At 48.9% G+C, this 24,618-nt stretch overlaps 1 protein-coding gene across 2 annotated transcripts in view; it reads right to left on the bottom strand.

The window, feature by feature from the left end:
• The window catches only part of LOC144738312 (interferon-induced very large GTPase 1-like), a 127,341-nt gene that overhangs the window by 14,314 nt on the left and 88,409 nt on the right, over positions 1-24,618 (bottom strand). Inside the window, exons 1-2 of one of the 2 annotated variants that reach the window (XM_078621320.1) lie at positions 4,818-5,072; positions 4,062-4,103 (exon numbers count right to left, since the gene is read on the bottom strand). The exons of the other annotated variant lie outside the window; for it this stretch is intronic. The gene's annotated coding sequence lies outside the window, so the exon portion shown is untranslated. Of the gene's footprint in view, positions 1-4,061; positions 4,104-4,817; positions 5,073-24,618 lie in introns of those variants that run through there. 2 annotated transcript variants of the gene reach the window in all.

Here is a 24,618-nt window from a genome sequence, read left to right as displayed (position 1 = left end):
TGTAAATGTTGTGGTTTCACGCTTCAACACACCGGTGGGCTAAAGCAGTGAACTATTTGTCTTTTGTCAACGTGACAATTTTTTTGCTGATTGGCCGTGTCAGGTTGTGGAGGGTTACAGCACATTTATAAATAACGCGATCTAACCCAAAAACATTGATTATGAATAATATTGGTCGCGAAAGCCTACCTGTATGGGGAGGATACTTTTCTTAAAACCAGAAAATTGGAGAAGCTCCGCATTAAGCGGATGAAATTTATATCTTCATTGGCGTTCCTCAAAAGGTGCAGAGATTCGAAGATAATACCAAACGCAGTTAAAATAACACATCACATCAAGTCTTCTAAAGCTAACCAAATACTACACAAAGCTAGCGAATTATTATTAATAGAGAGAACATAACACAACAGGAGTGAATTATCCGACATTTCAGAATCACTAAAGCAGTTACACTTAGATATAAGCAATAGTGTATCCATGCATGATTGGAATATAATCGATACCATAACACAACAATCGGCTGATAATGTGTTTAATCTAACAAAACTAACCAAATTAATACATTCTTTAGACGTTATAATAAACAAATCCCTACTAAAAACGAACAATTTAAAAACAAAACCGTAATGAACTTGACTAACACCGATTTAACCAGTGACATGATTTCTGTCCTTTCTAAAGGCCTTAACTTTGCCGTTACCCCAAGCACAATTCGAGTGGATGAGATAATTGCTGATGTAGAATCAGCAGTACGACTCCTTCCACATAATGAGGCAGAGATGACTAGACACGAGGTTGCCAAAATAATTGAGAATAGTAAAGTACCAAAAGTAAATATTTGCTCGAACGAGGCAAAAGCCTTAAGAAAGCGCCGTTTAAATAAAGATATTCAAATCCTGACAGCTGATAAGGGCCGCACCACTGTAGTAATGTCACGAGCCGATTATGATAATAAAATTAAAGATTTAGAGAAAAGTACCTACATTAAAATTAAATGAGATCCAACTAATACTTTGGAACGTAAGACTACTGCAATCATTGCAAATTCATTAATCCCGAAGAATGAGCAATTCCAAATTAAGCCAGGGGCTTCAAAACCACCTCGACTGTATGGGCTCCCAAAGATTCATAAAATCGGCATCCCATTAAGACCCATAGTCGGTACAAGTGGCTCTGCCACATATAAATTAGCAACATATGTAACTAAACAAATACAGCCCTACATCGGTAGGAGATCTTCATTCATAAGAAATTCAGAACATCTTGTGAATGTGATGAAAGATATTAAACTTTACCCTAATGATATTTTGGTGAGTTTTGATGTGATTTCGCTATTTACTAAGGTTCCAGTGAGCGAGTTGCTTAAATTACTTGATACACTGGTAGAGAATACAGGTTTACCGAAAGATATTCCGAAACTCGCTGACCATTGTTTAAATAACACTTACTTCTTATGGAGAGGCGATTGCTTTAAACAAATGGAAGGAGCAACAATGGGCTCTCCTTTATCTCCTGCTATCGCAAATTTGTACATGGAAAACTTTGAAACAAGATCACTTGCCTCGAGCACATTAAAACCATCCTTTTGGTTTAGATATGTTGATGACACTTTGGCTGTCTGGCCACATGGTTTAGATACACTTAACGATTTTCTAAATCATCACAATGCACAAAACCCGGCCATCCAGTTCGCCATGGAAATGGAGGTGAATAACACACTCCCGTTCCTGGATATTTTACTTGGACATGGCCTAAATGGTAAAGTAACACACAGCGTTTACAGAATGCAAACGCACACTGATGCTTATCTGAATGCAGATTCGCATCATCACCCAGCTCAAAAATCCTCTCTTATCAAGACGCTCATACATCGGGCTAAAAGAGTGTCAGATGGTGAAAGTCGAGCGAGAAAGATTAAACATGTTATAGAAGCACTAAGACAGAATGGCTACAATAATGCTCAAATTAACAGAGCACTAAATGCCAAATCACGATCGCAAAGCAACACTGCTGAAAGCGATACGATTGTTAAAACAATTAAAATACCATTTATCTCAGGAGTAACTGACAAATTAGCCCGTGTTTTGCAAAAGCAAAACATTACAGTAAGATTTGGTAGAGTACACAAAATTCAAAAACTAGTAACTTGCACTAAAGACGAATTATCTAAATTATCAACAAAAGGGAGTATATCGGATTAATTGTTTATGTGGCAGATGTTATATTGGACAGACGGGGCGTAACATTAGTGTAATACTAAAGGAACACCAGAGAAATATTAAACTCTCAAACACAACTGTCGGCAGTGGCAGAACATGCTTGCCAACAGAGACACTCAATTTATTTTGACAACGTTGAAGTGTTGTGTAAAACTAGTTACTACTGGCAAAGACTAATTAGAGAATCCATTGAAATTGAGAGAAACAGAAATAACTTGAACCGCTCAGACAGCTACAGGCTTGGTGCAGCCTGGAAGCGTATTATTAAATTATACATATTACAATTCTTTATAGCGGAAACAAACACTAATTAACTGATTACTAACGTAGCATATAATTACAATAACACACATTACAACTGATTACTAATCTACAACTCACATCGTAGAAATTGCCTGATTTCTAATCTAGTATATAATTACAATACCCCCCCCCCCCTCTGAATCAAATCGTTGCACCTGATGAGTTAAATGATGACATCACCCTGCTGCTGCTCTATTTAAGACCAGGAGCAAGAGCAGAGCCTCACCATTCTGGCGAATTGCCCGATGATGCTGGATGCAATTACCAGCGAAACGTCGTACGACTCAAAAATTTTAAATGTTGTGGTTTCACGCTTCAACACACCGGTGGGCTAAAGCAGTGAACTGTTTGTCTTTTGTCAACGTGACACTTTTTTTGCTGATTGGCCGTGTCGGGTGGTGGAGGGTTATGACACATTTATAAATAACGCGATCTAACCCAAAAACATTGATTATGAATAATATTGGTCGCGAAAGCCTACGTGTTAAACTGTGAGCTGCTAGTGCAGGCACATCAAGGCAAGGCGCTGCTGTGCTCCCCATTTGCCGCGTGCGTGTGACCAGACCCAGGCATCGGTGAGCCTCCCTTTGAATGTGTACCGGATGGAAGTTCCTCAGCTACAGCCATGGACACCTGCACATACTTCGTGGTCCTAGAAGATGTTACAATGCAGAGGCCAGAGGACACCCTGGTTGCACCCTGCGGTGAACAGGGGATGGCTCTGCCTGTTGGCCACCCCTCTCTACCCGAGCCTACCCCCCCATCATGAACGTCCTTCATCATTACCAGCAGAGGGCAGGGAAGACAAGCCGAAAACGCTGGCCTAATGGGTTTTCGCACAGTGTGCGAACCCCTAGGACACCTGCAAATAAAATATTGAAATAATGGATAGCTGGACTAATAATGGAGCCCTGGGCCAACTCGCTGAAATGTCTAGCTCGACACAATTTAAAATAAAATCAATAAAAACACATCAACAGCTACGTAAACGATAAGTGTAGTGCATAATACAACCTTAATTTGCTACGTAGTGTTGACATCACGACGGTGCTTGTGCCAGGCTAGGTGCACTATTAGGCTAAGTGAAGTGTCAACAACTCGCTGGCAGGTCATGCTACTGACCCAGGTGTCATGGATTGACTGAGCGCATGACTGTGGCCGAAAAGATCAACATAGCCTGGTAGCTTCCACACAGCGTTACGAGGCCGAAAAAAACAATTCCACCGGAATGATTCCGAGTGAGACCTCTGCTCCCTCACCATCATCCCCTATCCCAACAGAGGAGCCCTTTGGCCGCTACACTGTTTTACATTTCTTTAAGCGTTCGTTTCGTTACACATGAAGAGATTTACTGAGATTACAGAGTGGATGACTGATCGTATTGTGGGAGGTGGGGTAGGGTAATTGCGCACCCATCATCATCTAGAGCCATGGATAATCCACTGCTGGATGACACCTACCTCTCTCGAGCTTTGTGTTTAATTCTGAATGTGAGGAGAGTGATCCAGCAGTGGATAGACACGCAGCGTCGTTACTCACTGGGAGTGGAGACTGGGCGATATCCGCAGCTCTTTGAAGCGCCTGTAAAAAGGTGAACACAACGCGTTATGCACTGCATGGATATCATCTTAGAACCTTCAAAGGGGACATTGCCGTCTTAGCCATGATCTGCTACCTAAAAACTTAATCTGGTGATGGAGCCGCTGAGCTGCCCTTCTTGCCCCTCCACATTGTGTATTTGACCTTTCCATTCATGAGGTATCCGTGCCTATACAATGGAACATGGCCTTCGTACTCTAGTTACAGGTGACCCAAATAATCCCTGCTCCATTTCAATCCTCTCATTAACATATATGAACAGACTTAACATTTTATTGTGAAAAAATACTTATTCCATCCCAAATCATCTGGCTGTAGACAAATATGGTGCAGCCTCTGCCATAATCGATACTCTGAACTTTGTCTTAACCAGTTCTGAACTGGTTAAGACAAAGTTCTGAACCAAGCACAGCGTGAGACAAACTTTCGAGGTAGTCTTTGTCTTGTCGACAACAACCTTGGGATTTTAGTCAAGCCTTAGCCCGTGATTCACTCTGAACCCTATGGGAGCCTTAGTCTGGCTCTACGAGCCTCAGTGATTCGCACAGAACCCTATGGGAACATTAATCTGCCTCCATGAACCTAAATGATGAACACTGAACCCTCCGAAGTCGATGATGATGGTGTTGGTAATAATTGTGATCGTAGCAGTATGGGTGATGATGGTGGTAGTGATTGTGGTGGTTGTGACTTCACCTGACTCTCCTGTCCTGAAGAAAAAGATGCGACCTCCCTCTCGTGAAAGAGACCTCCACCAGAGGGCGCTCCAGAGAGCCCCTCTCGAGAGGGAGGGTACTTGGTCTACTCTTCCACGCTGGTCAGATGTCTTGGAAAAAGGGGTGGAAGTTACCCGCACGTTACCACGCTGCCCGGGATCTGCCTATAGACTACCTGTGTTGTGGCGACTTAAACTGCTGGGTAAAGGTCACGTGGGACCCACCCTGAGAGAGATGTGGAACTACCAGTCCCACCTGTTCCTACGTCTCATAAATTCCACACCGATTACCTGCGACGTGGCATTCTTCCATGGTGCCATGGTTAGCACACAGGACTCATGGCTGATAATATAAATACATGTATCAACAGTGGCATTTTTTTGTGGATACAGGGAAGTACGTTTCATGTTGGAGCTGGAAATCAGTTTAATTAGGATGTCCATTCGTTTTTTGGGAATTTGTTTAAAACGAATTTTAGGATGAAGAAGGTCCATTTGAGGTGATATAAAGGTGGTAATATTGCGTTCTATAGGGGACGTCACGGGCAACGCAGAGGACAGAGAGCTGTTTTAGAGGCTAGTTGGTAGATTGTAGCAATAGTCAAAAATGAGAAGGATGGTGGCTTTGGCTGTCACAAGATGGAGCAGAGGTGGGATACGGTGTTTATTTATCTCGAGGAATCCAACTTCAAATATTTTTTTCATATTGGCTATATGATTGATGTGTGGCTTGAAGAACAGTTTAACGTCAAAGATAATAGCTAGACACATACGGATGCGAGTCCAGAGACACAATTTTTTACATGAAGGCAAACTAGGTGTGGAGGAGCCAAATAAAAACATGACATTGCGATTGTCCAAGTAGAGGGAGAACAGGATAGGGCCAAGCACAGAGCCTTGTGGAACTATCTTTACGATGGGGTATTTTTGTTGTAACTGCTCAGACGAAGTAGGTGTGGATCCAGTCGATTGAACACTTTGAAAAATGTAGCTATATTTCTACTTGCAACATAATATTCTGGTCCATAGCATTGAATGCTTTGGACTGTGTGAGGAACAGAATGACGCAATGGTGCAGAACTGGTTACGACAAAGTTAAGAGTATCGATTATGGCAGAGGCTGCACGATATTTGTCTATAGCCAGATGATTTGGGATGGAATAAGTATTTTTTCGCAATAAAATGTTAAGTCATATTTGTTAATGAGAGGATTGAAATTGAGCAGGGATTATTTGGATCACCTGTAACTAGAGTACGAAGGCCATGTTCCATTGTATAGGCACGGATACCTCATGAATGGAAAGGTCAAATACACAATGTGGAGGGGCAAGGAGGGCTGCTCAGCGGCTCCATCACCAGATTAAGTTATTAGGTAGCAGATCATGGCTAAGACGGCAATGTCCACTTTGAAGGTTCTAAGATAGTCCGCCTCTTATTGGATTACATATTTGTCTGCATGATACATTGATTTCTCAGTTATATTGAAATGCAAAGGCCAAAGCGACTTGAAAAAAATGTCATAACTCCTCAGACAAAAATGTCTCCATCAGGTTTATCTGTCCATATAAATATAAACTAGATCAATTGTACGCACCGAATCAGCCAGAGTCCATGCATGTCGCTTAAAAGGAAGGTAAAATTTGAACGCAACAAACCCCACAGCCTGGGTTTAACAACAAAATCATCCTCCGAGGAAGTCTATGAAGCCAATATATAGCAAGCTATTGAAAACGTGTTAGCTAGAAAAAAAATGCTTAATTATTTTTGAAGCCTGCCGAAGCAATTTCACGTTGTTTATGGAATAAAAAAACATAAAACTCCAGTTTCAGCTATCAAGCTTGACATTTATATGGGGATCCTGCTTGGGGCTTGCGACATTGTGTGTAAGTGGCTGGAGGGTGCATACCTCTGTGATGAAATGTTTAGTTTTTCAAGTTAGAATTAACTTGTTTCACCACATTCTTATTCCATCTTCATTGCTGCAAGGCACGTCTATTGTGCCGCACGGTTTCGCCCCACCGTCGCCAACCTGCATTGAACATTGTAGTGAAGTTTTGTCAAATATCTCCCTAAAAAATAACGCGGTTTTACGAAGCCATCATCTAGCAGAGGTTTGACCACATACTCACATATCAACACCATCGATGTGACTCCATGTATTTCCACATGCTTCTGTATGTATGTGTGTGATAATGTGTATCTCTGTGTGAGTCTCTATTTCACTGTGAGTCTCCATGTCCGTGCGTCACTGTGCGAGTCCCATCAGTACATCATTACTCTATGGAGCCATGATAAGGATTACATTTTAAGAAGTAATCCAGATGACCACTTAGGTTGGTAAATGAATAGTTAATGTTGCTGATGTGAGTTCAGCTGTAATTAATCTCAAGTATAATTGTGCATTCTACTAATGGGTAGCAAGGTGCGTGTTTTATTGTTATTTAAGTGAATGCAATGGTGATCAGGGATTGGAGCACGAGTACCACATGGACTGTAGAGTAGAGGACACATCCACAATCCAGAATTGGGCTGAGTCTGGACCAGTGACCGGCATGTTACATACGCTCCAATAATATATAACTGTGATATTGATGTTACTTGAATGTCTATCGACTGACGGGACTCGGTAATGTAATTTGACTTTTGGTTAAGTTGTTGGTAGTAATGAAGATATGCACAATTAAGACTGATATGAAAGTTGATTTAAATATATAAAATACTTCTAATAATTGGGTATAGAATATTAACACTGGCGTCCTATTAAGAGAGGAATTCAGCTGCGGTGTTCTTGACGCTTTTGCAGGCACGAGATGTTCACGTATGTTGGAGTTGTATTCGAATTGTTGCCGTTTATGCGCAGGAAATCTAATAATATAAGATGTATTGGAGCTCGTAGCGAGTTATTTAATTATTTTTAGGAGTATTAATAACTTGTTTATTTTGATCAATCCAAATGGAATCTATAGATATAACGGAGTTGGAAGATGACTAGATCATTTCGGTGTAATTTTTTTTATTTTAATAATAGTTGATAATATTTGGTATATATATGCTGCTTATGCTGTTCAATGGGTAGACATACAATGGCTGACTTAGAGCCTGATTTGAGCATCGAGTTAATGGGGTCAGCAGAAAAGGCGCTTTAGCAGAGGCTACGTTCCTGATTCGGGTATAAGAAGGAAACGATGAATAATATGTTTATTGTCAGCAAAACATATCTCTAATTTACATATTGTAAATATATTATGTTGTAAAATGTTATTGGTTTATTATTTATATAAGTACATATTGTGTAATTTATGTTGTAGTATCAGGAAGTGTAGAAAATATAGGGGGTGCTATAGATGTTTTTGGGAGATGTTTGATAATAGATGTTAAAATGTTTTTGTGCCAATTATTATTTCAGCTCAGCAGTAAGTTAAAGGCCAATTTCCATGACCACATTTTACAATGCCATACGACGTTTCACTCAAACCTGCTTTAAATATCATCAGAATACACATCGAGGAAGCTGATTTGTTATGGAGGGTGATGTAACAAAGACGATTCAAATATTAATTGGTCACTCCCCAGACAGAATGATGAAATTAAAAGTAATCATGCAAGTGATATCCTATGTATTTGGTAGTACAGCTGCTTCGCAGTCCATGCTGGAAGGCACTGTCTACTACATCAAAGGGTTTGTGAGTATGGAAGACGTCCTGAATATCTTTGGCTAAGAAATTAAAATTCACATCGTTACCGCTCACGTGGTAACCCATTTATATACATCCCACTCTACACTGATTTGGTGGAGGGTCGTCCATTTATTGGGATCCATATATAGATACCCCAATCGTGATTCATTTATAGAGGCAATGCGGGTGATCAATTCATAGATATGTAATGGGTTCCGGAGACACTTGTAGAGGTAACTTCTTTATTACAGTCCAACACTCCAACAGTCCTGATACCCTGTTACAGCCTAGGTACACAGCCTCGGTACACAGCCTAGATACACTACTCTGGCTACGCTCTGGAACTCGCCCTCACAAGGACGTAGAGCTGGGAGTTCCAGAGTCCTACCACTCGCTCTCACAGCATCCCAGGGTCCTCAGATGGCTGGTCTTGGGTCTTGAGCTACAACTGGCCCTGATCGTCCAGGGAGCTCCCCTTTTATGCCTAGTCCCCAACGAGGGGTGGGGCCGTGTGCGCCCCCAGATATCCCACAGAGCACACACAGCCCCCCCCCCCCCCGTTGGTGGCGCCAAGGGGCTTAAGCGCCGGGGCCGCCCGGGAACCCAGCGCCTGGCGCAAAGGGGCTTAAGTGTCTGGGCCGCCTGGGAACCCAGCGCCCGGCGCCAAGGGGCCCAAGCGCCTGGGCCGCACAGGCTCCCAGAGCCCCCCAGCAGCCCCTCCCCTCCCATGTCACTACATTACCCCCCTCTACGTAGCCTCCAGCCGACCCGGCTGTCAAAAAAAATACAATTGTACAATAAATTATTTGTTAAACATCAGAATGAGTGTGTGACAGACCAAGAAAAAAAATTAGAAGAAAGCGCCTCTCGCCCTCCTGTGGTCACGCGTATAAAAAAAAACTCCGGGCCACCGATGCAGAACAACACAGTATAAACACATATATGCAGGATGAACGCACGCCCCAACCGCCCACTATACATGATGGCAAGGTGAGTGGCGGCGCGTTGGGACAAGAGTTCGTGGTCGGGGGTCATGAAAATCGTTTGTGTTTGGAACGAGACCGAGTGGCAGGTCCATCGGTCACGACAGAGGCGGGAGGGGACCGACGACCCGCTATTGCGCTTGTGTCCTGGATTGCTGATCCCGCGGGCAAGCTTTTTCCCGCTAGGTCGGCCGTGGCGGGTTTCATTCCCGAGGCACCTGAGGGCGGGACAGCGGGACCTGCCCGAGAGTTAGAAGCAGAATCGTCGCGGCGCGGCTCGTCGGACATGTCGCGCTCTCGGCCCCAGAGAAGTGAAGGAGGTGTGTAGGGTTGAATGTAAGGTTTTAGACGTGACGGGTGCACGAACCAACGGCGCTTGCCATGCTGGATCCTGACACACTGCGGGCGGAGAACGCGAATAATAACAACCGGGCCTCTCCAAGGCTTAAGCAGTTTTGAGGAAGTAGCCAATTGTACCTGCGGGCAGTGGAGCCAGGCGCGGTCCCCTTCTACCCAAACGTGGCGGGACATGCGGAGGTTCCGCAACCACTCGTTGGCAAGCTGACGAGCTTCTGAGTTATTTTTATCAGCCTCCCGGGCATCCACGAGACGACGCACATTAGCACGGATGTGGTCGGCAATCTTAGCCTTAGGTGTGGGCTCTTTAATGCGCAATTGTACGTCCATTGGGGGGCAAACCTCCCTACCATACATAAGATAGAATGGCGAGTACCCCGTGGCAGCATGGGGCGCCATTCTATATGCGGCCAAGACACCAGGTATGTGGAGATCCCAATCAGTCTGTGACTCAGACACCTGGTGGCTTAGCATGGAGGTAAGTGTCCTATGTAATCGCTCGACCATACCGTCAGTCTGGGGGTGATATGGCGAGGTGCGAATTTTGTGTGTCCCTAGCAGGTTGCACACATCCCGCAACACGGTGGAAGAGAAATGTTTCCCTTGGTCGGTCAGCAGGCGTTTGGGAGCACCCTTATCCAGGACGTAGCCCTGGAAAAAGGCCTCCGTAATGGCTGCTGCAGACTGGTTGGGGAGTGGCCAGTCCATGGCCCATCGGGTAAAATATTCCACCCCAACCAAAAGGTACTTATTACCCCGAGGAGTAGTGGGAAACGGACCCAAAATAACCAATGCGACGATCTCATTGACCCGGGAAACCTTGATGGATTGGAGCGGCGGGCAGGACTGCCTAGCAGGTGGTTTCCGCCGTGCACATTCTGTGCAACCTTGCACAAGGTCAGCCACATCGTTTGCCATGCCCGGCCAGAAAAATTCCAATTGGATTTTAGCTAGTGTCTTCTGAACACCCAAGTGCAAGAGGCGACTGTGGGTTTCCCACACAAGTCGCCCTCGCAGGGAGGTGGGCACCACCAACGTGTGGGATTGGGACCTCCCATCCCTGTGACCCTCGGCATCCCTAGCGCGGTGTCTCAATTTGAGGAGGGAGACGTCTTCCATCTGAAGACGTCCCCAGTCGTCCAACCCGAGGCCCAGCAATGCGTCCTGCGGAACTTGCGTGGAGGGAGCCCCGTGGTCCCCGACCCCATCCCCGGCCGCGGCCGCAAGGGATGGGGGCGGTACCCCGTCAGGCTGCCTACAACGCCCCGCACCCAAAAAACAAGCACAGCGCCCATTATTCGGCAGTCGCGACAACCCGTCGGCGTTCCCGTGTTGAATCCCCTTGCGGTAAATGACAGTGAACGCAAAGTCCTGGAGGATCTCCAGCCAACGCGAGAGCTGTCCAGATGGTTGGTCCACTCGCAAGGCATATTGTAGTGCCGTGTGGTCGGAGCGTACTGTGAAATGCCTGCCATACACGTAGGGTCTGTACTGCTTTATGAAAAAAACGATAGCAAGCAATTCGCGGCGCGTCACGCAGTAACGTTGCTCCGCGGGCGACAGCACCCTGCTGCCATAGGCGACGACGCGCTCCACTCCATTGACAATTTGCGGCAGCACCCCTCCAATTCCGGTGTTGCTGGCGTCTGTATCCAGAATGAACGGAGTGGTAAAATCTGGATAAGACAGGGTAGGAGCATCGACCAGTGCTTATCGGACAGCATTGAACGATGCCTGGTCTAACTCTCCCCAATGGAATTTTACCCCTTTGGCCGTTAAGGGGCTTCGCGATGGATGCGAATCCCGCAACAAATCGTCGATAATATGAGGCGAAGCCGATAAAACTCCGCACCTCCCCAACAGAGGTAGGAGTTGGCCATGAGCGCACGCAATTTGTCTTTTTGGGGTCCGTGGCAATTCCCGAGAGGCTGACAATATGGCCCAAGTAACGAACCCCTCATGAGGTGGCACTTTTGCGGTTTGAATTTGAGGTTAGCCACCCGCATTTTAAGGAAAACTGCCTTCAATCGCGTGAGGTGTTCATCAAAAGTTTTGCTGAACACGATTACATCGTCGAGGTAGATTAGGCAAGAGCCCAGCAAGGACCAGCTCCATAACGCGCTGCAACGTCGCCGGGGCCGAGTGAAGACCTATGGGAAGTCTGTTGAATTGGAACAGTCCCTGCGGCGTGCAAAAGGCCGTCTTTGGTTTGGATGCGTCATCAAGGGGTAGCTGCCAAAACCCCGAGAGGAGATCCAAGGTGGAGAAGTAGTGCGCACCTGCTAAGGCATCGAGCGACTCGTCCATCCTGGGAAGCGGGTAGGCATCGGCCACAGAAATCTTATTGAGTTTCCTGAAGTCAACACAAAAGCGGAGGCTCCCGTCGTGCTTCTTAACAAGAACGATCGGTGCCCCCATGGGCTATTTGATGGCGCAATGACATCGGCCGCCAACATATCGTTGACGGCCACCCGTACATGTTCCTTCTCGGCCGGGCTCAACCGGAATGGGTTTTGACGAATTGGAGCGGCATCACCCGTGTCGATGTGGTGGCTTAGCAATTTAGTGCAGCCAATGTCGAATTTGCTTTGACTGAAAACGTCAGCGAAATTGCTCAGCAGTGTGTGTAATTTAGCATGCTGTAATGGTGACAAATCGGCAGAAGTGGAGCAAAGTGCGTCGAGCCATCCTGTGTCAGGACCTGGCTTGGCAACGGAAGAGGAATCGCCCCCTACGTGACCCACGATCACATCTTCTGACGGGGCTGGCGTTGCGTCAGCAAGCACCATTCCCTGACAGATAACGGCCGTTTCCAATCCCGTTAAGGACCTGGATAAAGGGGTCGTGGTCGCTTCACACGAGCGTTTGTGCACACACGAGGTCCGACACCCGCTCAGCTGAATGCGAAGGCCCGATCACAGCACCCCCCATGAACGCGTCGTAGTCAAGGGGTTCACGAAACCGGAGGGGAACTAACATCTGAGAGCCGGGAGGAATGTGAATTGTACAGGCCGCCAACGCCTGCACCGTCGTAGATGCGGAGTGCAACCGAGTGGGTGTGGGCAGGAAGGCCATGCGTCGGCCGGAGGGGAGCTCAATACACCCTTTGTTAAGAAATCTGTTCCGAGGAGGCACGGAACGGCGAGGGTTGATGAGACCAAAATGGGCCCAACTAATTGGACGTCAGCAATGCGGATTTGAGCATTGATCCGTCCGGTGATGCCCAACGAACCCCCATTTGCGGCATAGCATGGCACATCAACTGGCTGCAAGGGACGGCATGTATTGGGCAGAATGTTATAAATATTGTCTGAAATGATGGTGGCAGACGCACCCGTATTGATCAACATACGAACATCAACGCCCTCGATGGAACCCACTACGGCAGAGGACCCTGCCGCCGCGGCAACGATCCTATGGGCCAACTCGGACCATTGACCTGGTCCGAGCGCCCGGTTGCTCAATGATGGGCCCGAATCCCCCTCCTCCGAAGCATGACACCCTGTGTGGTGTGAGGGTACATGCTTGGTGTAAGTGGGGGCCGAGAGTGCGAGGTGTCGCGACTCGCCTGGGTATGCCGAGGATACGGTGGTGAGCGAGGCGCCGGAGGTCCTGAAGTCCGGCGTCGGGGGACCCGGCAGCCGGACGCCACATGGCCCCGAAGGCCACAGTTGTGGCAGATGATGGACGCCCCGTCCTGGCGCGAGGTTGGCCGGTCCCGCTGGTGGTGATCTCGCTGGGATTGCCAGTTGGACGATCCGTGACTTTCTGTTGCCGCGAAGGCCTGATGAGGCCCGGAATGCACGTCATAGGCTTGTGCATCAGGTGGACCTGCGCAGGCGGCGATGGTCATGTCCTCATCGCAATGGAGGTGTGCTTGGATGCACCTGGCAGCACGTAGTGACGTGAAGTCGTCGTCGTCGTCAGCTGTCGGCATGGCAACTCGAAGCTGGCGGGCCAAGCTCATGAGCTTCTGCAGCACGAGTGACTCCACAGCGTCTTCATCCATGCGAGGGTAGGCAACCCGCGCCATGGCCAGCAGCGCGCTGCGGTACCCCATCGTCGACTCGGAGGCCTTCTTCCTCCTCGCATCGAAGCGGTGACGTGCTTCGGACGGGGGTCGATAAATCAGCCGCATCTGATGAAGGGCGTCCGTGAGCGTGGCACGTTTCGCCCGTGGCACCGCAAGGAGTGCTGCGAGGGCGTCGTCGTCGAGCATGTCCGGGAGGCCCTGGAGCACTTCATCCTCCGACCAGCCAGACGTCTCTATAAGAGAGACGAACCGGCGTTCGAACGCTGCCCACTCACCCCCCTGTGAAGAATATGCCTTGAGTTTCGGCAGGCGTTGCTGGACGTGAACCCCGCGCTCGTTGCCTGGCGACCCGGCTGAAGCTGGCTTCGCGTTTGCAGCGCTGTCACCCGGCGGTGAGGGATGCAGCGCTGATGACGCGGCATTGTTTGGTTGGACCGCGCTGGGACCGGAAGTGACGTTGCTCCCAGCGGTCTTTGCTCCCCCGGTGGAAGTGATGTCACTCCCAGCGGCCACTGCTCCCCCGGTAGAAGTGACGACACACCCGGATGTATTTGTGGCGGGAATGGCTGCCATCTTTGTGTTGGAGCCGGCGGGATGGCGCGGCCGCTGCGCCGCCTCTCTCCCTCCTCTCTCCGCTTGTGAGCGACGCATGTCATCCAGGATAGAGACAGTGGCGTGGAGCAGCTCAGTGAGGCGAAGCAACGTTTCCTCCATTGCTGCACCCGACGCTGGAGGAGGATCGGCAGGTGTGGTGGACGGCTGCTCAGCCGGCGGTGCGGCATCGTTGTCGGCCCGAGTTGGCTGCCCCATCGCCGCTTGTTCCTCAACATCGCCGTCAGGACTGAAGGTACGTGGCTTACTTCTTGTCTCCATGGCCACTTCTGACTGCAAATGTAATGGGTTCCGGAGACACTTGTAGAGGTAACTTCTTTATTACAATCCATCACTCCAACAGTCCTGATACCCTGTTACAGCCTAGGTACACAGCCTAGGTACACAGCCTAGATACACTACTCTAGATTTGAAGCTTTCGTGACTGCAAGGAATCATCTTCTTAGGTTCTTTCGGTAAAGTCACGTAGAAAGTAAAATAAAATAAAAACAAAAATCACGACGTTTCGGAGGCAACACAAGTCTCCGTCATCAGGTGGGACCGTCACAGCCAGATTAGCTGTATCAAGTGAGGCAATGATTCAAGATGTAATCTCTTAAAAGCGAGCGATTGTGCGCAATGCTTGCGCACAATCGCTCCATTGTGTTGGCGTGTGCAATAATTGGCCGCTTGCGCACAAGCGCTTCCACGTCCATTAGCCCACCCTTTTGGCCTCGCCCCCCCCTCCCTCCCGATACGTTCCTTTCATTGGCTACCATAGTCTGATGAGCTCCCCCCCTCCCTCTCCCTCCCCCCTCAACTCGCTTTTAAGGGATTACATCTTGAATCATTGCCTCACTTGATACAGCTAATCTGGCTGTGACGGTCCCACCTGATGACGGAGACTTGTGTTGCCTCCGAAACGTCGTGATTTTTGTTTTTATTTTATTTTACTTTCTACGTGACTTTACCGAAAGAACCTAAGAAGATACACTACTCTGGCTACGCTCTGGAACTCGCCCTCACAAAGACGTAGAGCTGGGAGTTCCAGAGTCCTACCACTCGCCCTCACAGCATCCCAGGGTCCTCAGATGGCTGGTCTTGGCTCTTGAGCTACAACTGGCCCTGATCGTCCAGGGAGCTCCCCTTTTATGCCTAGTCCCCAACGAGGGGTGGGGCTGTGTGCGCCCCCAGATATCCCACAGAGCACACACAGCCTTCCCCTTTGGTGGCGCCAAGGGGCTTAAGCACCTGGGCCGCCCGGGAACCCAGCGCCTGGCGCCAAGGGGCTTAAGCGTCTGGGCCACCTGGGAACCCAGCGCCCGGCGCCAAGGGGCCCAAGCGCCTGGGCCGCCCAGGGTCCCAGAGCCCCCCAGCAGCCCCTCCCCTCCCATGTCACTACAGATACTCCACTTTATCAGCCGTGATTATGCACTGGTGGAGCATGCCACGTTGCAAGTAAACAGGGTGACATTCAGTGACAGGTGAGACGGCAAAGTGAAATAGTGATTTGAAGCTTTCATACTCTTTGGTTCTTTAGGTAAAGTCACGTAGGTATAAAATAAAATAAATTACGACGTTTCGGGCGCATCACAAGTGTCCTTCATCAGGTGGGAAATCATGGTCTGCTGCTGAGGCAGACTTTTAAAAGGTTTGAAATGGGTGTAGCTCAAGGGTCAGAAAAAAGTGGCCGGGGCTAGTGATGTTAATGTGAGAAATTAGCATGTAACTGTAAGATAGAAGGAGAGCGGCCTCCTCTTTGAGGAGGCCGTGGGATTGGGGACAACTGTCTTCACAACGTCACTGTCTTCGCATCGTCACCACTTGCGTGCAATCCCTGACCAAGTTGTCTGCATAGGGCGCCCTTAATAAGAATGAAAGAAACCCTCCACATCATGGGACTTCCTTTGCCAGTACCAAAATATGATAATAGGTTTTTCCACTTTTTTCTGGCAACAAACAGGTGTTAAGATGTTAAAACCCAAACTGAAACCTTTTACAAGGAATCATGTCTGCAATAACCACACTACTTGTGGTCAGAATAAAAAGAATACTCTGATAAAATATGCATTGTCCTTGAAACTGATTGTTCCACACCAGAGACAGCTTTCTTTTGAGCCTCGTCTCAAATGGTGTAAGACCAGAAGACACTAAAAGACCAGAGGACCAGGTAAAACCTTAACTGTTTATGGTTGTTCCATCATATCTGCCAGATACTAGTCTATTTTTCCGAGTTAATTTCCCCTCGCATCCCCAGCGATTGGCATTGTTGCTGCATTGGTGTTGTTGCTGCATTGGCATTGTTGCTGCATTGGCACTCGTGCACCGCCCGTGCTTTTGGTGTTGTTGATACACTTGGGCTACGCCCATCCCCAAACCCTTATAAACAGTTTGCCTTTAAAGGCTGACTCTTTTGCCTGATGACAACCGCTTGTATTGCAATGGAAACGTCGTGATTTGTTTCATTTTATTTAATTTCTAACTACGTGACTTTGGCGAAATATCCAAAGAGTATGGATTCCTGCAGTTACGTAAGCTTCAAATCAAGATTAAGGCCTGTACTGTTGAATGAAGTTCCCGGCAAGTAACACAATACCGCTGCTCCGGCAGCAACAGGACGCGGCTTCCATATGCAATAACTCTTTCAACCCCGCCCTTCATTTGATACAGGACAGCGCCTATACCTAGGTCACTGACATCCGTGTCTAAGATGAATGGCAGGGAGAAATCTGGATAATCAAGGGGAGGCACATTGGAGAGGTGATCGCGCAGTGCAACAAACACGGCCTCCTCCTCGACCTATTTAAACTTCTGGTTTTTATCAGTCAGGGAATGCAAGGGTTTTGCAACTGTCGCGAACTGTGGAACGAACCGTCGGTAATAGGAAGCAAACCCAAAATAACTGAGCACATCACCTACAGACGTCAGGGTTGGCCAATCGCGTACGCACGCCGTTTTGTCTGGGTCTGTAGCTATTCCAGAAGCATTTACACTGTGGCCCAAATATTGTACAGAAGTTTGTAATAAATTAAATTGAGCAAGTTTCAATTTGAGATTGGCTGAACGTACCCTAGAGAACACAGCACGCAACCTGTGTAAATGCTCTTCAAATGTGTGACCAAACACAATGATGTCATCAAAATAAATGAGGCATTGCAGTCCTGCTAGGACGAACACCATGCAGCAGGCACCGAATGCAAACCCATGGGCAGATAATTAAATTGGTAAAAGTTTTGGTTAAGATGACACATCCAGGGGTAGTTTATAAAACCCTGACAATCGGTCCAATGTTGAAAAGAACCAAGTGCCTGACAACGCGTCCAAGGAATCATCCATACATGCAAGCAGATATTCCTCCGCCACTCAAACTTTTGTTTAATTTCCGAAAATCGATGCAGAACCTTAAACTTCCATTATATTTTTGACCAACACTGCAAGCGCTCTCCAAGGGCTGGTTGACGGTGAAACCACTTCTGCTGCCAACATTTCCTCTACCGCCTGCTCAACGTGTTCCCTTTCCACAGGGCTCAACCGAGGCGTCGCGAGGTCTCTCCTCACTGTTGAGCCCACCCTTGCAACGCCGCTGGCACCTCCTTCCCCAGCTCTAGATCCTCCCCCGCCAGTGTCGTGATGCTCCTTGCCAATAGGGCGGTTGAGGTGTCACCAACACAGGCTCACCTGACCATGCCACCACCCGAGACCACCGGTTCATATTTTCATGTGCCTGCAGGCACCTGGCAACCCACAGAGAGGTCTGTGCCTCCTCCTGAATGATGGGCAGCACGACCCCCATCTCCTACGCCAAAACCATCATCTTTTCCATAGCCAAAGAGTCCAGTGCCATTTGGGTCCGCCGCCTGCCCCAGCACCATCAATGGACTGCGGCAAACAAGGGGCATCTCGGCCTACCCCAGCTTCACTGCAGGAATTTATTGTGTGCATTGGATGGAAGGTCAAAGACAGCCTCCATTTCCTTGTATGCATTCTGAAGGATGACCCTCATCCCCTCAGGAACGGCTCAGAACTGCCGCAAGGGCGTTGTCATCGAGGGCAATTGGAAGGGCCCTCAGCTTCTAATTATGTCCATCCAATGGACTGGTATGACACCTCGATCTGCAGGTTAAGCGGCCCAGTCATCCCCCACTGACACGAATTCAATGAGAGGAGGCACAGCCGGTCCGCTGATCTCTCCTGCGCTGCCAGAGCTGGAGCTGGCTCCACCACTCCCGGGGCCACTCGTGGAATGGCGGCTGTCAATCGTGCGGGCTCCTCCGCAGGAGCAATGGCGGCCGGCGATCATGCGGACTCCGCCGCGAGAAAGGCGCGGCCGCTGATCGCTCCTTCCCCTCCACTGGGGCTTGTAGCGCACCCTCGGTGGCGTCCCTTCTCGCCACAGCCGCGCTCAGATGCGGGGAGAGCGGCATGATGGCCGTCAGCAGCTGGTTGAGCCATCCCAGAAATTCTCACCACCCCTCTGTGACCTGCGGTCATTGACGACCGGCTCCCTCCTCCGTATCCACCACCACTTATCCTGCACCCGCGGGGTCTCTTCTTCGTACTCCCCCTCGTCTGAAGTCGTTTCAGGTGGGTTCTTTCTTCTATGATATCTTGACAACCTGATGTAGGCACTTCTGACACCAGTTGTAATTACTCTCGGACAACACGAGCTATATAGGATTTATTTATTTTGGAAGATGCTTCACAGCAATGACTTGAAGGCACAGCAACTACTCGAAGACATAACGACGACTCAAAGACACAGCGACGACCCCAGCTCCCACGGCAGCCCAGAACCTCGCTTCTCACCCCAATATATCCCCCAGCATGGCCCATGCCTCTACCCCTGGCCATGCCCATCCTCTCAAACTCTTTCACAGTTCCCTGAACATGCCAGATCGTTTCCCTCTCTCTTTCCTAGTCTGGTTATCACCACTTGTACCGCTAGGCGCGTATACTGTCCCCTATACTGCTTCCACACCTATAGTTACTCCTCGTGGCCGCTAGTCCACGTACTGCCTCTACACATGTACACAGAGACTCACAAACTTCGTCAACGACGTGACGTTACGACTTTCCACATCCTTCTGTATGTATGTTTGTGATCATGTGCATCTCTCTGTGAGTCTATATGTCAGTGTGAGTCTCCATGCCCGTGCGTCGCTGTGCGAGCATGTATGAGTCTCATCATTGCATCATTACACTCGGGAGCCATGAAGTCAGGTCGTTGGCGAAGTGTGCGAGCTTCTGTATACATGTAAATAAATGAGTATGTGGTCAAACCTCTGCTAGATGGCTTCGTCAAACCGTGTGATTTCAGGGAGATATTTGACAAAGCTCCACTACGATGGTCAGTGCAGGTTGGCGATGGTGGGGAGAAACTATGCGGTACCATAGAAGTGCTGTGCAGCAATGAAGATGGAGAAAGAATGTGGTGAAACAAGTTTAATTTTGCCTTGAAATACAAAACATCTCATCAGAGGTATGCACCCTACAGCAACTTGCACACAATGTAGCAAGCCCCAAGCAGGATCTCCATAGAAATGTCAAGCGTGACGTCTGAAACTAGATTTTTTTGTTAATTCCGCGAACAATGTAGAATTGTATCGATAGGCTTCAAAAAGAGTTCAGCATTATTTTAGAGTCAGCATTTTGGAAAATGGCTAACATTTTTTCACTAGCATGCAATACCTTGGCTTCCAGACGTCCTCGGAGGCTGTTTTTTTTGTTAAACCCAGGTTGTAGGGTACGTTGCGTTCAAATGCTACCTTTGTTGTAAGCTACATGCATGGACTCTGGCTGATGCGGTGTGTACAAAGTATCTAGTTTCTACGTATATGGATATATACATGACGGAGACATATTTGTCTGAAGAGTTATAAAAAAAAAGATTAAAGTCGCTTTGGCATTTGCTGTCCAATCTTAATGAGAAATCAATGCATCATGCAGACAAATGTGTATTCCAAAAGGAAGCAGACTATGAACCTTCAAAGTGGACCTTGCAGTCTTAGCCATGATCTGCTTCCTACAAACATAATCTGGTGATATTGTGTATTTGAACTTTCCATGTATAAGGTAGCCATGTCATTACAATGGAACGTGGCCTCATACTTTAGTTACAGATGATGAAATTAATTCCTGCTCCAAATCAATTCTCTGATTAAGATATATGAAAAGACTTTACATTTCATTGATTGATTCATAAAAGGAAGCTTGGACTGGGGAGATACTGTCTGGTGCCAATCAGGATGGCTTCAGATCTGGAAGCATTGATTGAAGGATTGTGGACCCAGCATCACTTCCGCAAGTCAGCGGTACACTCTGGCTAATTATAATATACTCATTATCTTTGAAACTGATTGACCTACACCAGAAGCAACAGCTTATTTATGGCCTAGTCTCACTGCCAGTTTCAGGCCAGAGAACGCCAAAAGGCGAACAGTACAACGACAATGCCACCTATCAGAGCATTTATAGTTCGGTGTGGGAAGCTATTTCAAGGGATAACTTTTGTCAGTATCAAAGTGTGATACTGGCATTAAAGGTACCATGATATGTCGATGTGTCGTTAACAATTCTGGCAAAAAAACGCCCAATGATGCCGGATGTAATTACCAGCAAATCGTCACGGGTTACTCAAATTGTAAATTTTGCAGTATTGGGTTCAGCGCTCCAAAACACCGGTGGTGCTGAAGTTAGTAACGAATTGTACACGTTTTGTTTACGAGAACTCCTGCACACCAGGCGAGGTAGTTAACGTCTCCTTTACTATGTGATGTCAGGGTCGGGATCGGACCAACAACCTCCTGCACAGCAGGCGAGCTAGATCGCCGCGGCGCCCAGGAACGCAACAGCAACATCAGCAGCACGCCGGTTTCATTATTGCAGATTCTTACAGTCACTCTGTTAAACATCACAACCAGAATCTTTATTTATACTACACTAGCTACGGAGTTATATTTGTAGCAGATATCCAGTAAGGGGCACGGGGGCGAAGACAAGTTATAACGACAAACGATACACAAACACACACATGCGAGATGGGAGTGAAACGTATAACAAATACAACAAATCACAAGAAACGTACCTATACAACGTATATATTATTATTTTGATTATCTCAACAAGTAAAGCCCATTGAGCTGTATAGCAATTTTCTCACAAGTGACCTGGCCACAAATAATGTCTCAACCAGTTGGCTTATCATCACGTGGAAATGTAGAGCAGCCAAATAATCTAAATAATCTGGACAAACGATGATGATGATGATGATGATAAAAATTCACACGACCAAACAGCCTTACAGATTGTTGGGGCAAGAGCTGTCCGCGAGTACCCGAGGGGACAGGTTGCCGGCCGTCTTTGTCTCCCCAGTGGCGATGTTTAAAGGTATCTACGTGTATCTATGGCTCTCTATTTGAAGCTGAGTTAACCTAGGGGAGGCACATGACCGGTTCAGTTACTCGTTCCTCGTGTTGGTGATGGCCGTGAGCCGGGAATCGAACGCGGGTGTCCAGGAATTCCGAGCGCAGCGCGGTAACCACTGCACCACCACTCCCTCAGATATACCTGTAATGCGAGCGTAAATGGGCGGGTCGGATGTGACGATCCGAGAGGGAGGAGTCAGGGTCACGTGGGGGGAGAAGTTATAGCGGGGAGACAGGAAGACATCGGGGGCAGTCGGGGGAGTGAAGAGTGGAGACCACGTTGGGTGGTCGCCGTGCCTCAGCCTGGTGGCTGAGGGGCTCATGACGGCGCCAGCCAGCGGGGTGGAAGAGAGTGTTGGAGATAGAGATAGAGTGAGGCCACGCAGGGCAGAGGTTGGAGAGTGGCGAGATCACCACACACACACAGTAAGACTCGGCACCGTCGGCCAGCGGTGACCGAGCACGGAGGAACGAGGAGCAGCAGTGGAGCTGCAGTGAAAGCAGTCGGAGGACTGCACAGGGGACCTGCAGCGGAGCTGCAGGAGCGAGAAAGGCTACGGGAGCGAAGGCAGCTGTGGAGCTGCCAAGCGGGGAGGCTCTGAGCGAGGGCCGTGTGGGACAAGTGTAAATAACCCAAATAAAGGACAACGGAGACAGACCCAGTGATCGAGTCCTTTATTACATACCCACAAAAAATACAAAGACAAAGATCCCCCGTGTAGCCTTAATAAACTGTTGAGGAAAGTTCTGTTAGCGAGCATCTATGAAGGCCGACACGTAACACGAGGTTAGGAGGCCAGCACTACGCCCGACCGCCTTTGTCTCCCCAGTGGCGATGTTTACACACCACACCAGGTACTCATTTGAGGCTGAGTCGACCTCGGTGAGGCCCAGGACCGTGTCTGATAATCGTCACTGGTGTTGGCCGTGAGCGGGAATTGAACTAGGGTCACCAGCTTCATGTCGGAGTGTGTCAAGTTGCAGCGGTGTTGCGTAGTGGCTATCGTTAGTGACGGGCCCCTGCAGCCTGTGACAGGCTGCAGGGGGATCTTTGCCTTTACTCTTCGGTTCTTTCGGTGAAGTCACGTAGGTGACTACACCCATTTCAAACCTTTTAAAAGTCTGCCTCAGCAGCAGACTGTGCTTTCCCACCTGATGACGAACGCTTGTGTTGTGCCCAAAACGTCGTGATTTATTTCATTTTCTACCTACGTGACTTTACCGAAAGAACCAGTCACTAAAGCTTCAAATCTAGATATTTGTCTTTGTTAACGTGTGCGTCGGTGCCAAGGGCATCTTAAGAGCGCCACGTTGCTCAGCTTCGGAATGTGAATCCCTTCCTCTTCTTGAAAGGTATTTCGTACGATCGTGATGCGCGAAAAAAGACCGCACACAAAGACGCAAAAAAACCAAACAATAGACCAATATCCCCCGTGTAGCCTTTTAACAGACTTTAGGGGCAAGTGCTGCGTGGGGGCCGGCGTCCACCCCACCGCCCTCTCTGGGCAGGTGGGGCGCGAAGTCCCCCTCCCCCCCTCCACCCCCCCTCCACTCCTCCCCCTCTCCACTCCCACTCCCCCTCCTCCACTCCCCCCTCCTCCACTCCCCCCTCCTCCCTCCTCCACTCCCCCCTCCTCCCTCCTCCTCTCCCCCCCTCCACTCCCCCCTCCTCCACTCCCCCCTCCTCTACTCCCCCCTCATCCACTCCCCCCTCCTCCACTCCCCCCTCCTCCCTCCTCCACTCCCCCCTCCCTCCTCCTCTCCCCCCCTCCACTCCCCCCTCCTCCACTCCCCCCTCCTCCACTCCCCCCTCCTCCACTCCCCCCTCATCCACTCCCCCCTCCTCCACTCCCCCCTCCTCCCTCCTCCACTCCCCCCTCCTCCACTCCCCCCTCCTCCACTCCCCCCTCCTCCACTCCCCCCTCCTCCACTCCCTCCCCTCCACTCCCCCTCCTCCACTCTCCTCTCCTCCACTCCCCCCTCCTCCACTCTCCCCTCCTCCACTCTCCACTCCCCCCTCCTCCACTCTCCCCTCCTTCACTCCCCCTCCTCCACTCCCTCCCCCTCCACTCCCCCCTCCTCCACTACCCCCCTCCTCCACTCCCCCCTCCTCCACTCCCCCCTCCTCCACTACCCCCTCCTCCACTCCCTCCCCCTCCACTCTCCCCTCCTCCACTCCCCCCTCCTCCACTCTCCCCTCTTCCACTCCCCCCTCCACTCTCCACCCCCCCCTCCACTCCCTCCTCCTCCACTCTCCCCCCCTCCACTCCCCCCCTCCTCCTCCACTCTCCACTCCTCCTCCACTCTCCCCTCCTCCACTCTCCCCCCCTCCACTCCCCCCCTCCTCCTCCACTCTCCCCTCCTCCTCCACTCTCCCCTCCTCCACTGCCTTCCCCTCCACTCCCTCCTCCTGTGTGTGGGTGTGTGTACATGGGAGTGTTTATGTGTACTCGTGTAAGTATGTTTATTGGAACATACAACTTATTGTGTCGTACAAATAATTGAGGGGCAACGTGGTAATGAATGCGGCACCACAACAGGGAAGAGACATTGTAGCAATACGGGACGATCAGTAATCTTTAAAATATCAGGTCTTTATTGTTCTGCAAGTATATTAACGTTAAAACTCGTATGTTAAATTATCATCCCCCATTGACTTGCTTGTCGATTGAAGTCATATGCCCTGAAGGCTAAGCCATTAAACACAGGAACAACGA

Source organism: Lampetra planeri, chromosome 81 (genome assembly GCF_965212315.1).
Source record: "Lampetra planeri chromosome 81, kcLamPlan1.2.h2, whole genome shotgun sequence".
Lineage (NCBI taxonomy): Eukaryota > Metazoa > Chordata > Hyperoartia > Petromyzontiformes > Petromyzontidae > Lampetra > Lampetra planeri.
The sequence above is the reverse complement of the archived record's forward strand: the minus strand, read 5'-3'. Positions and strand labels throughout refer to the sequence as shown.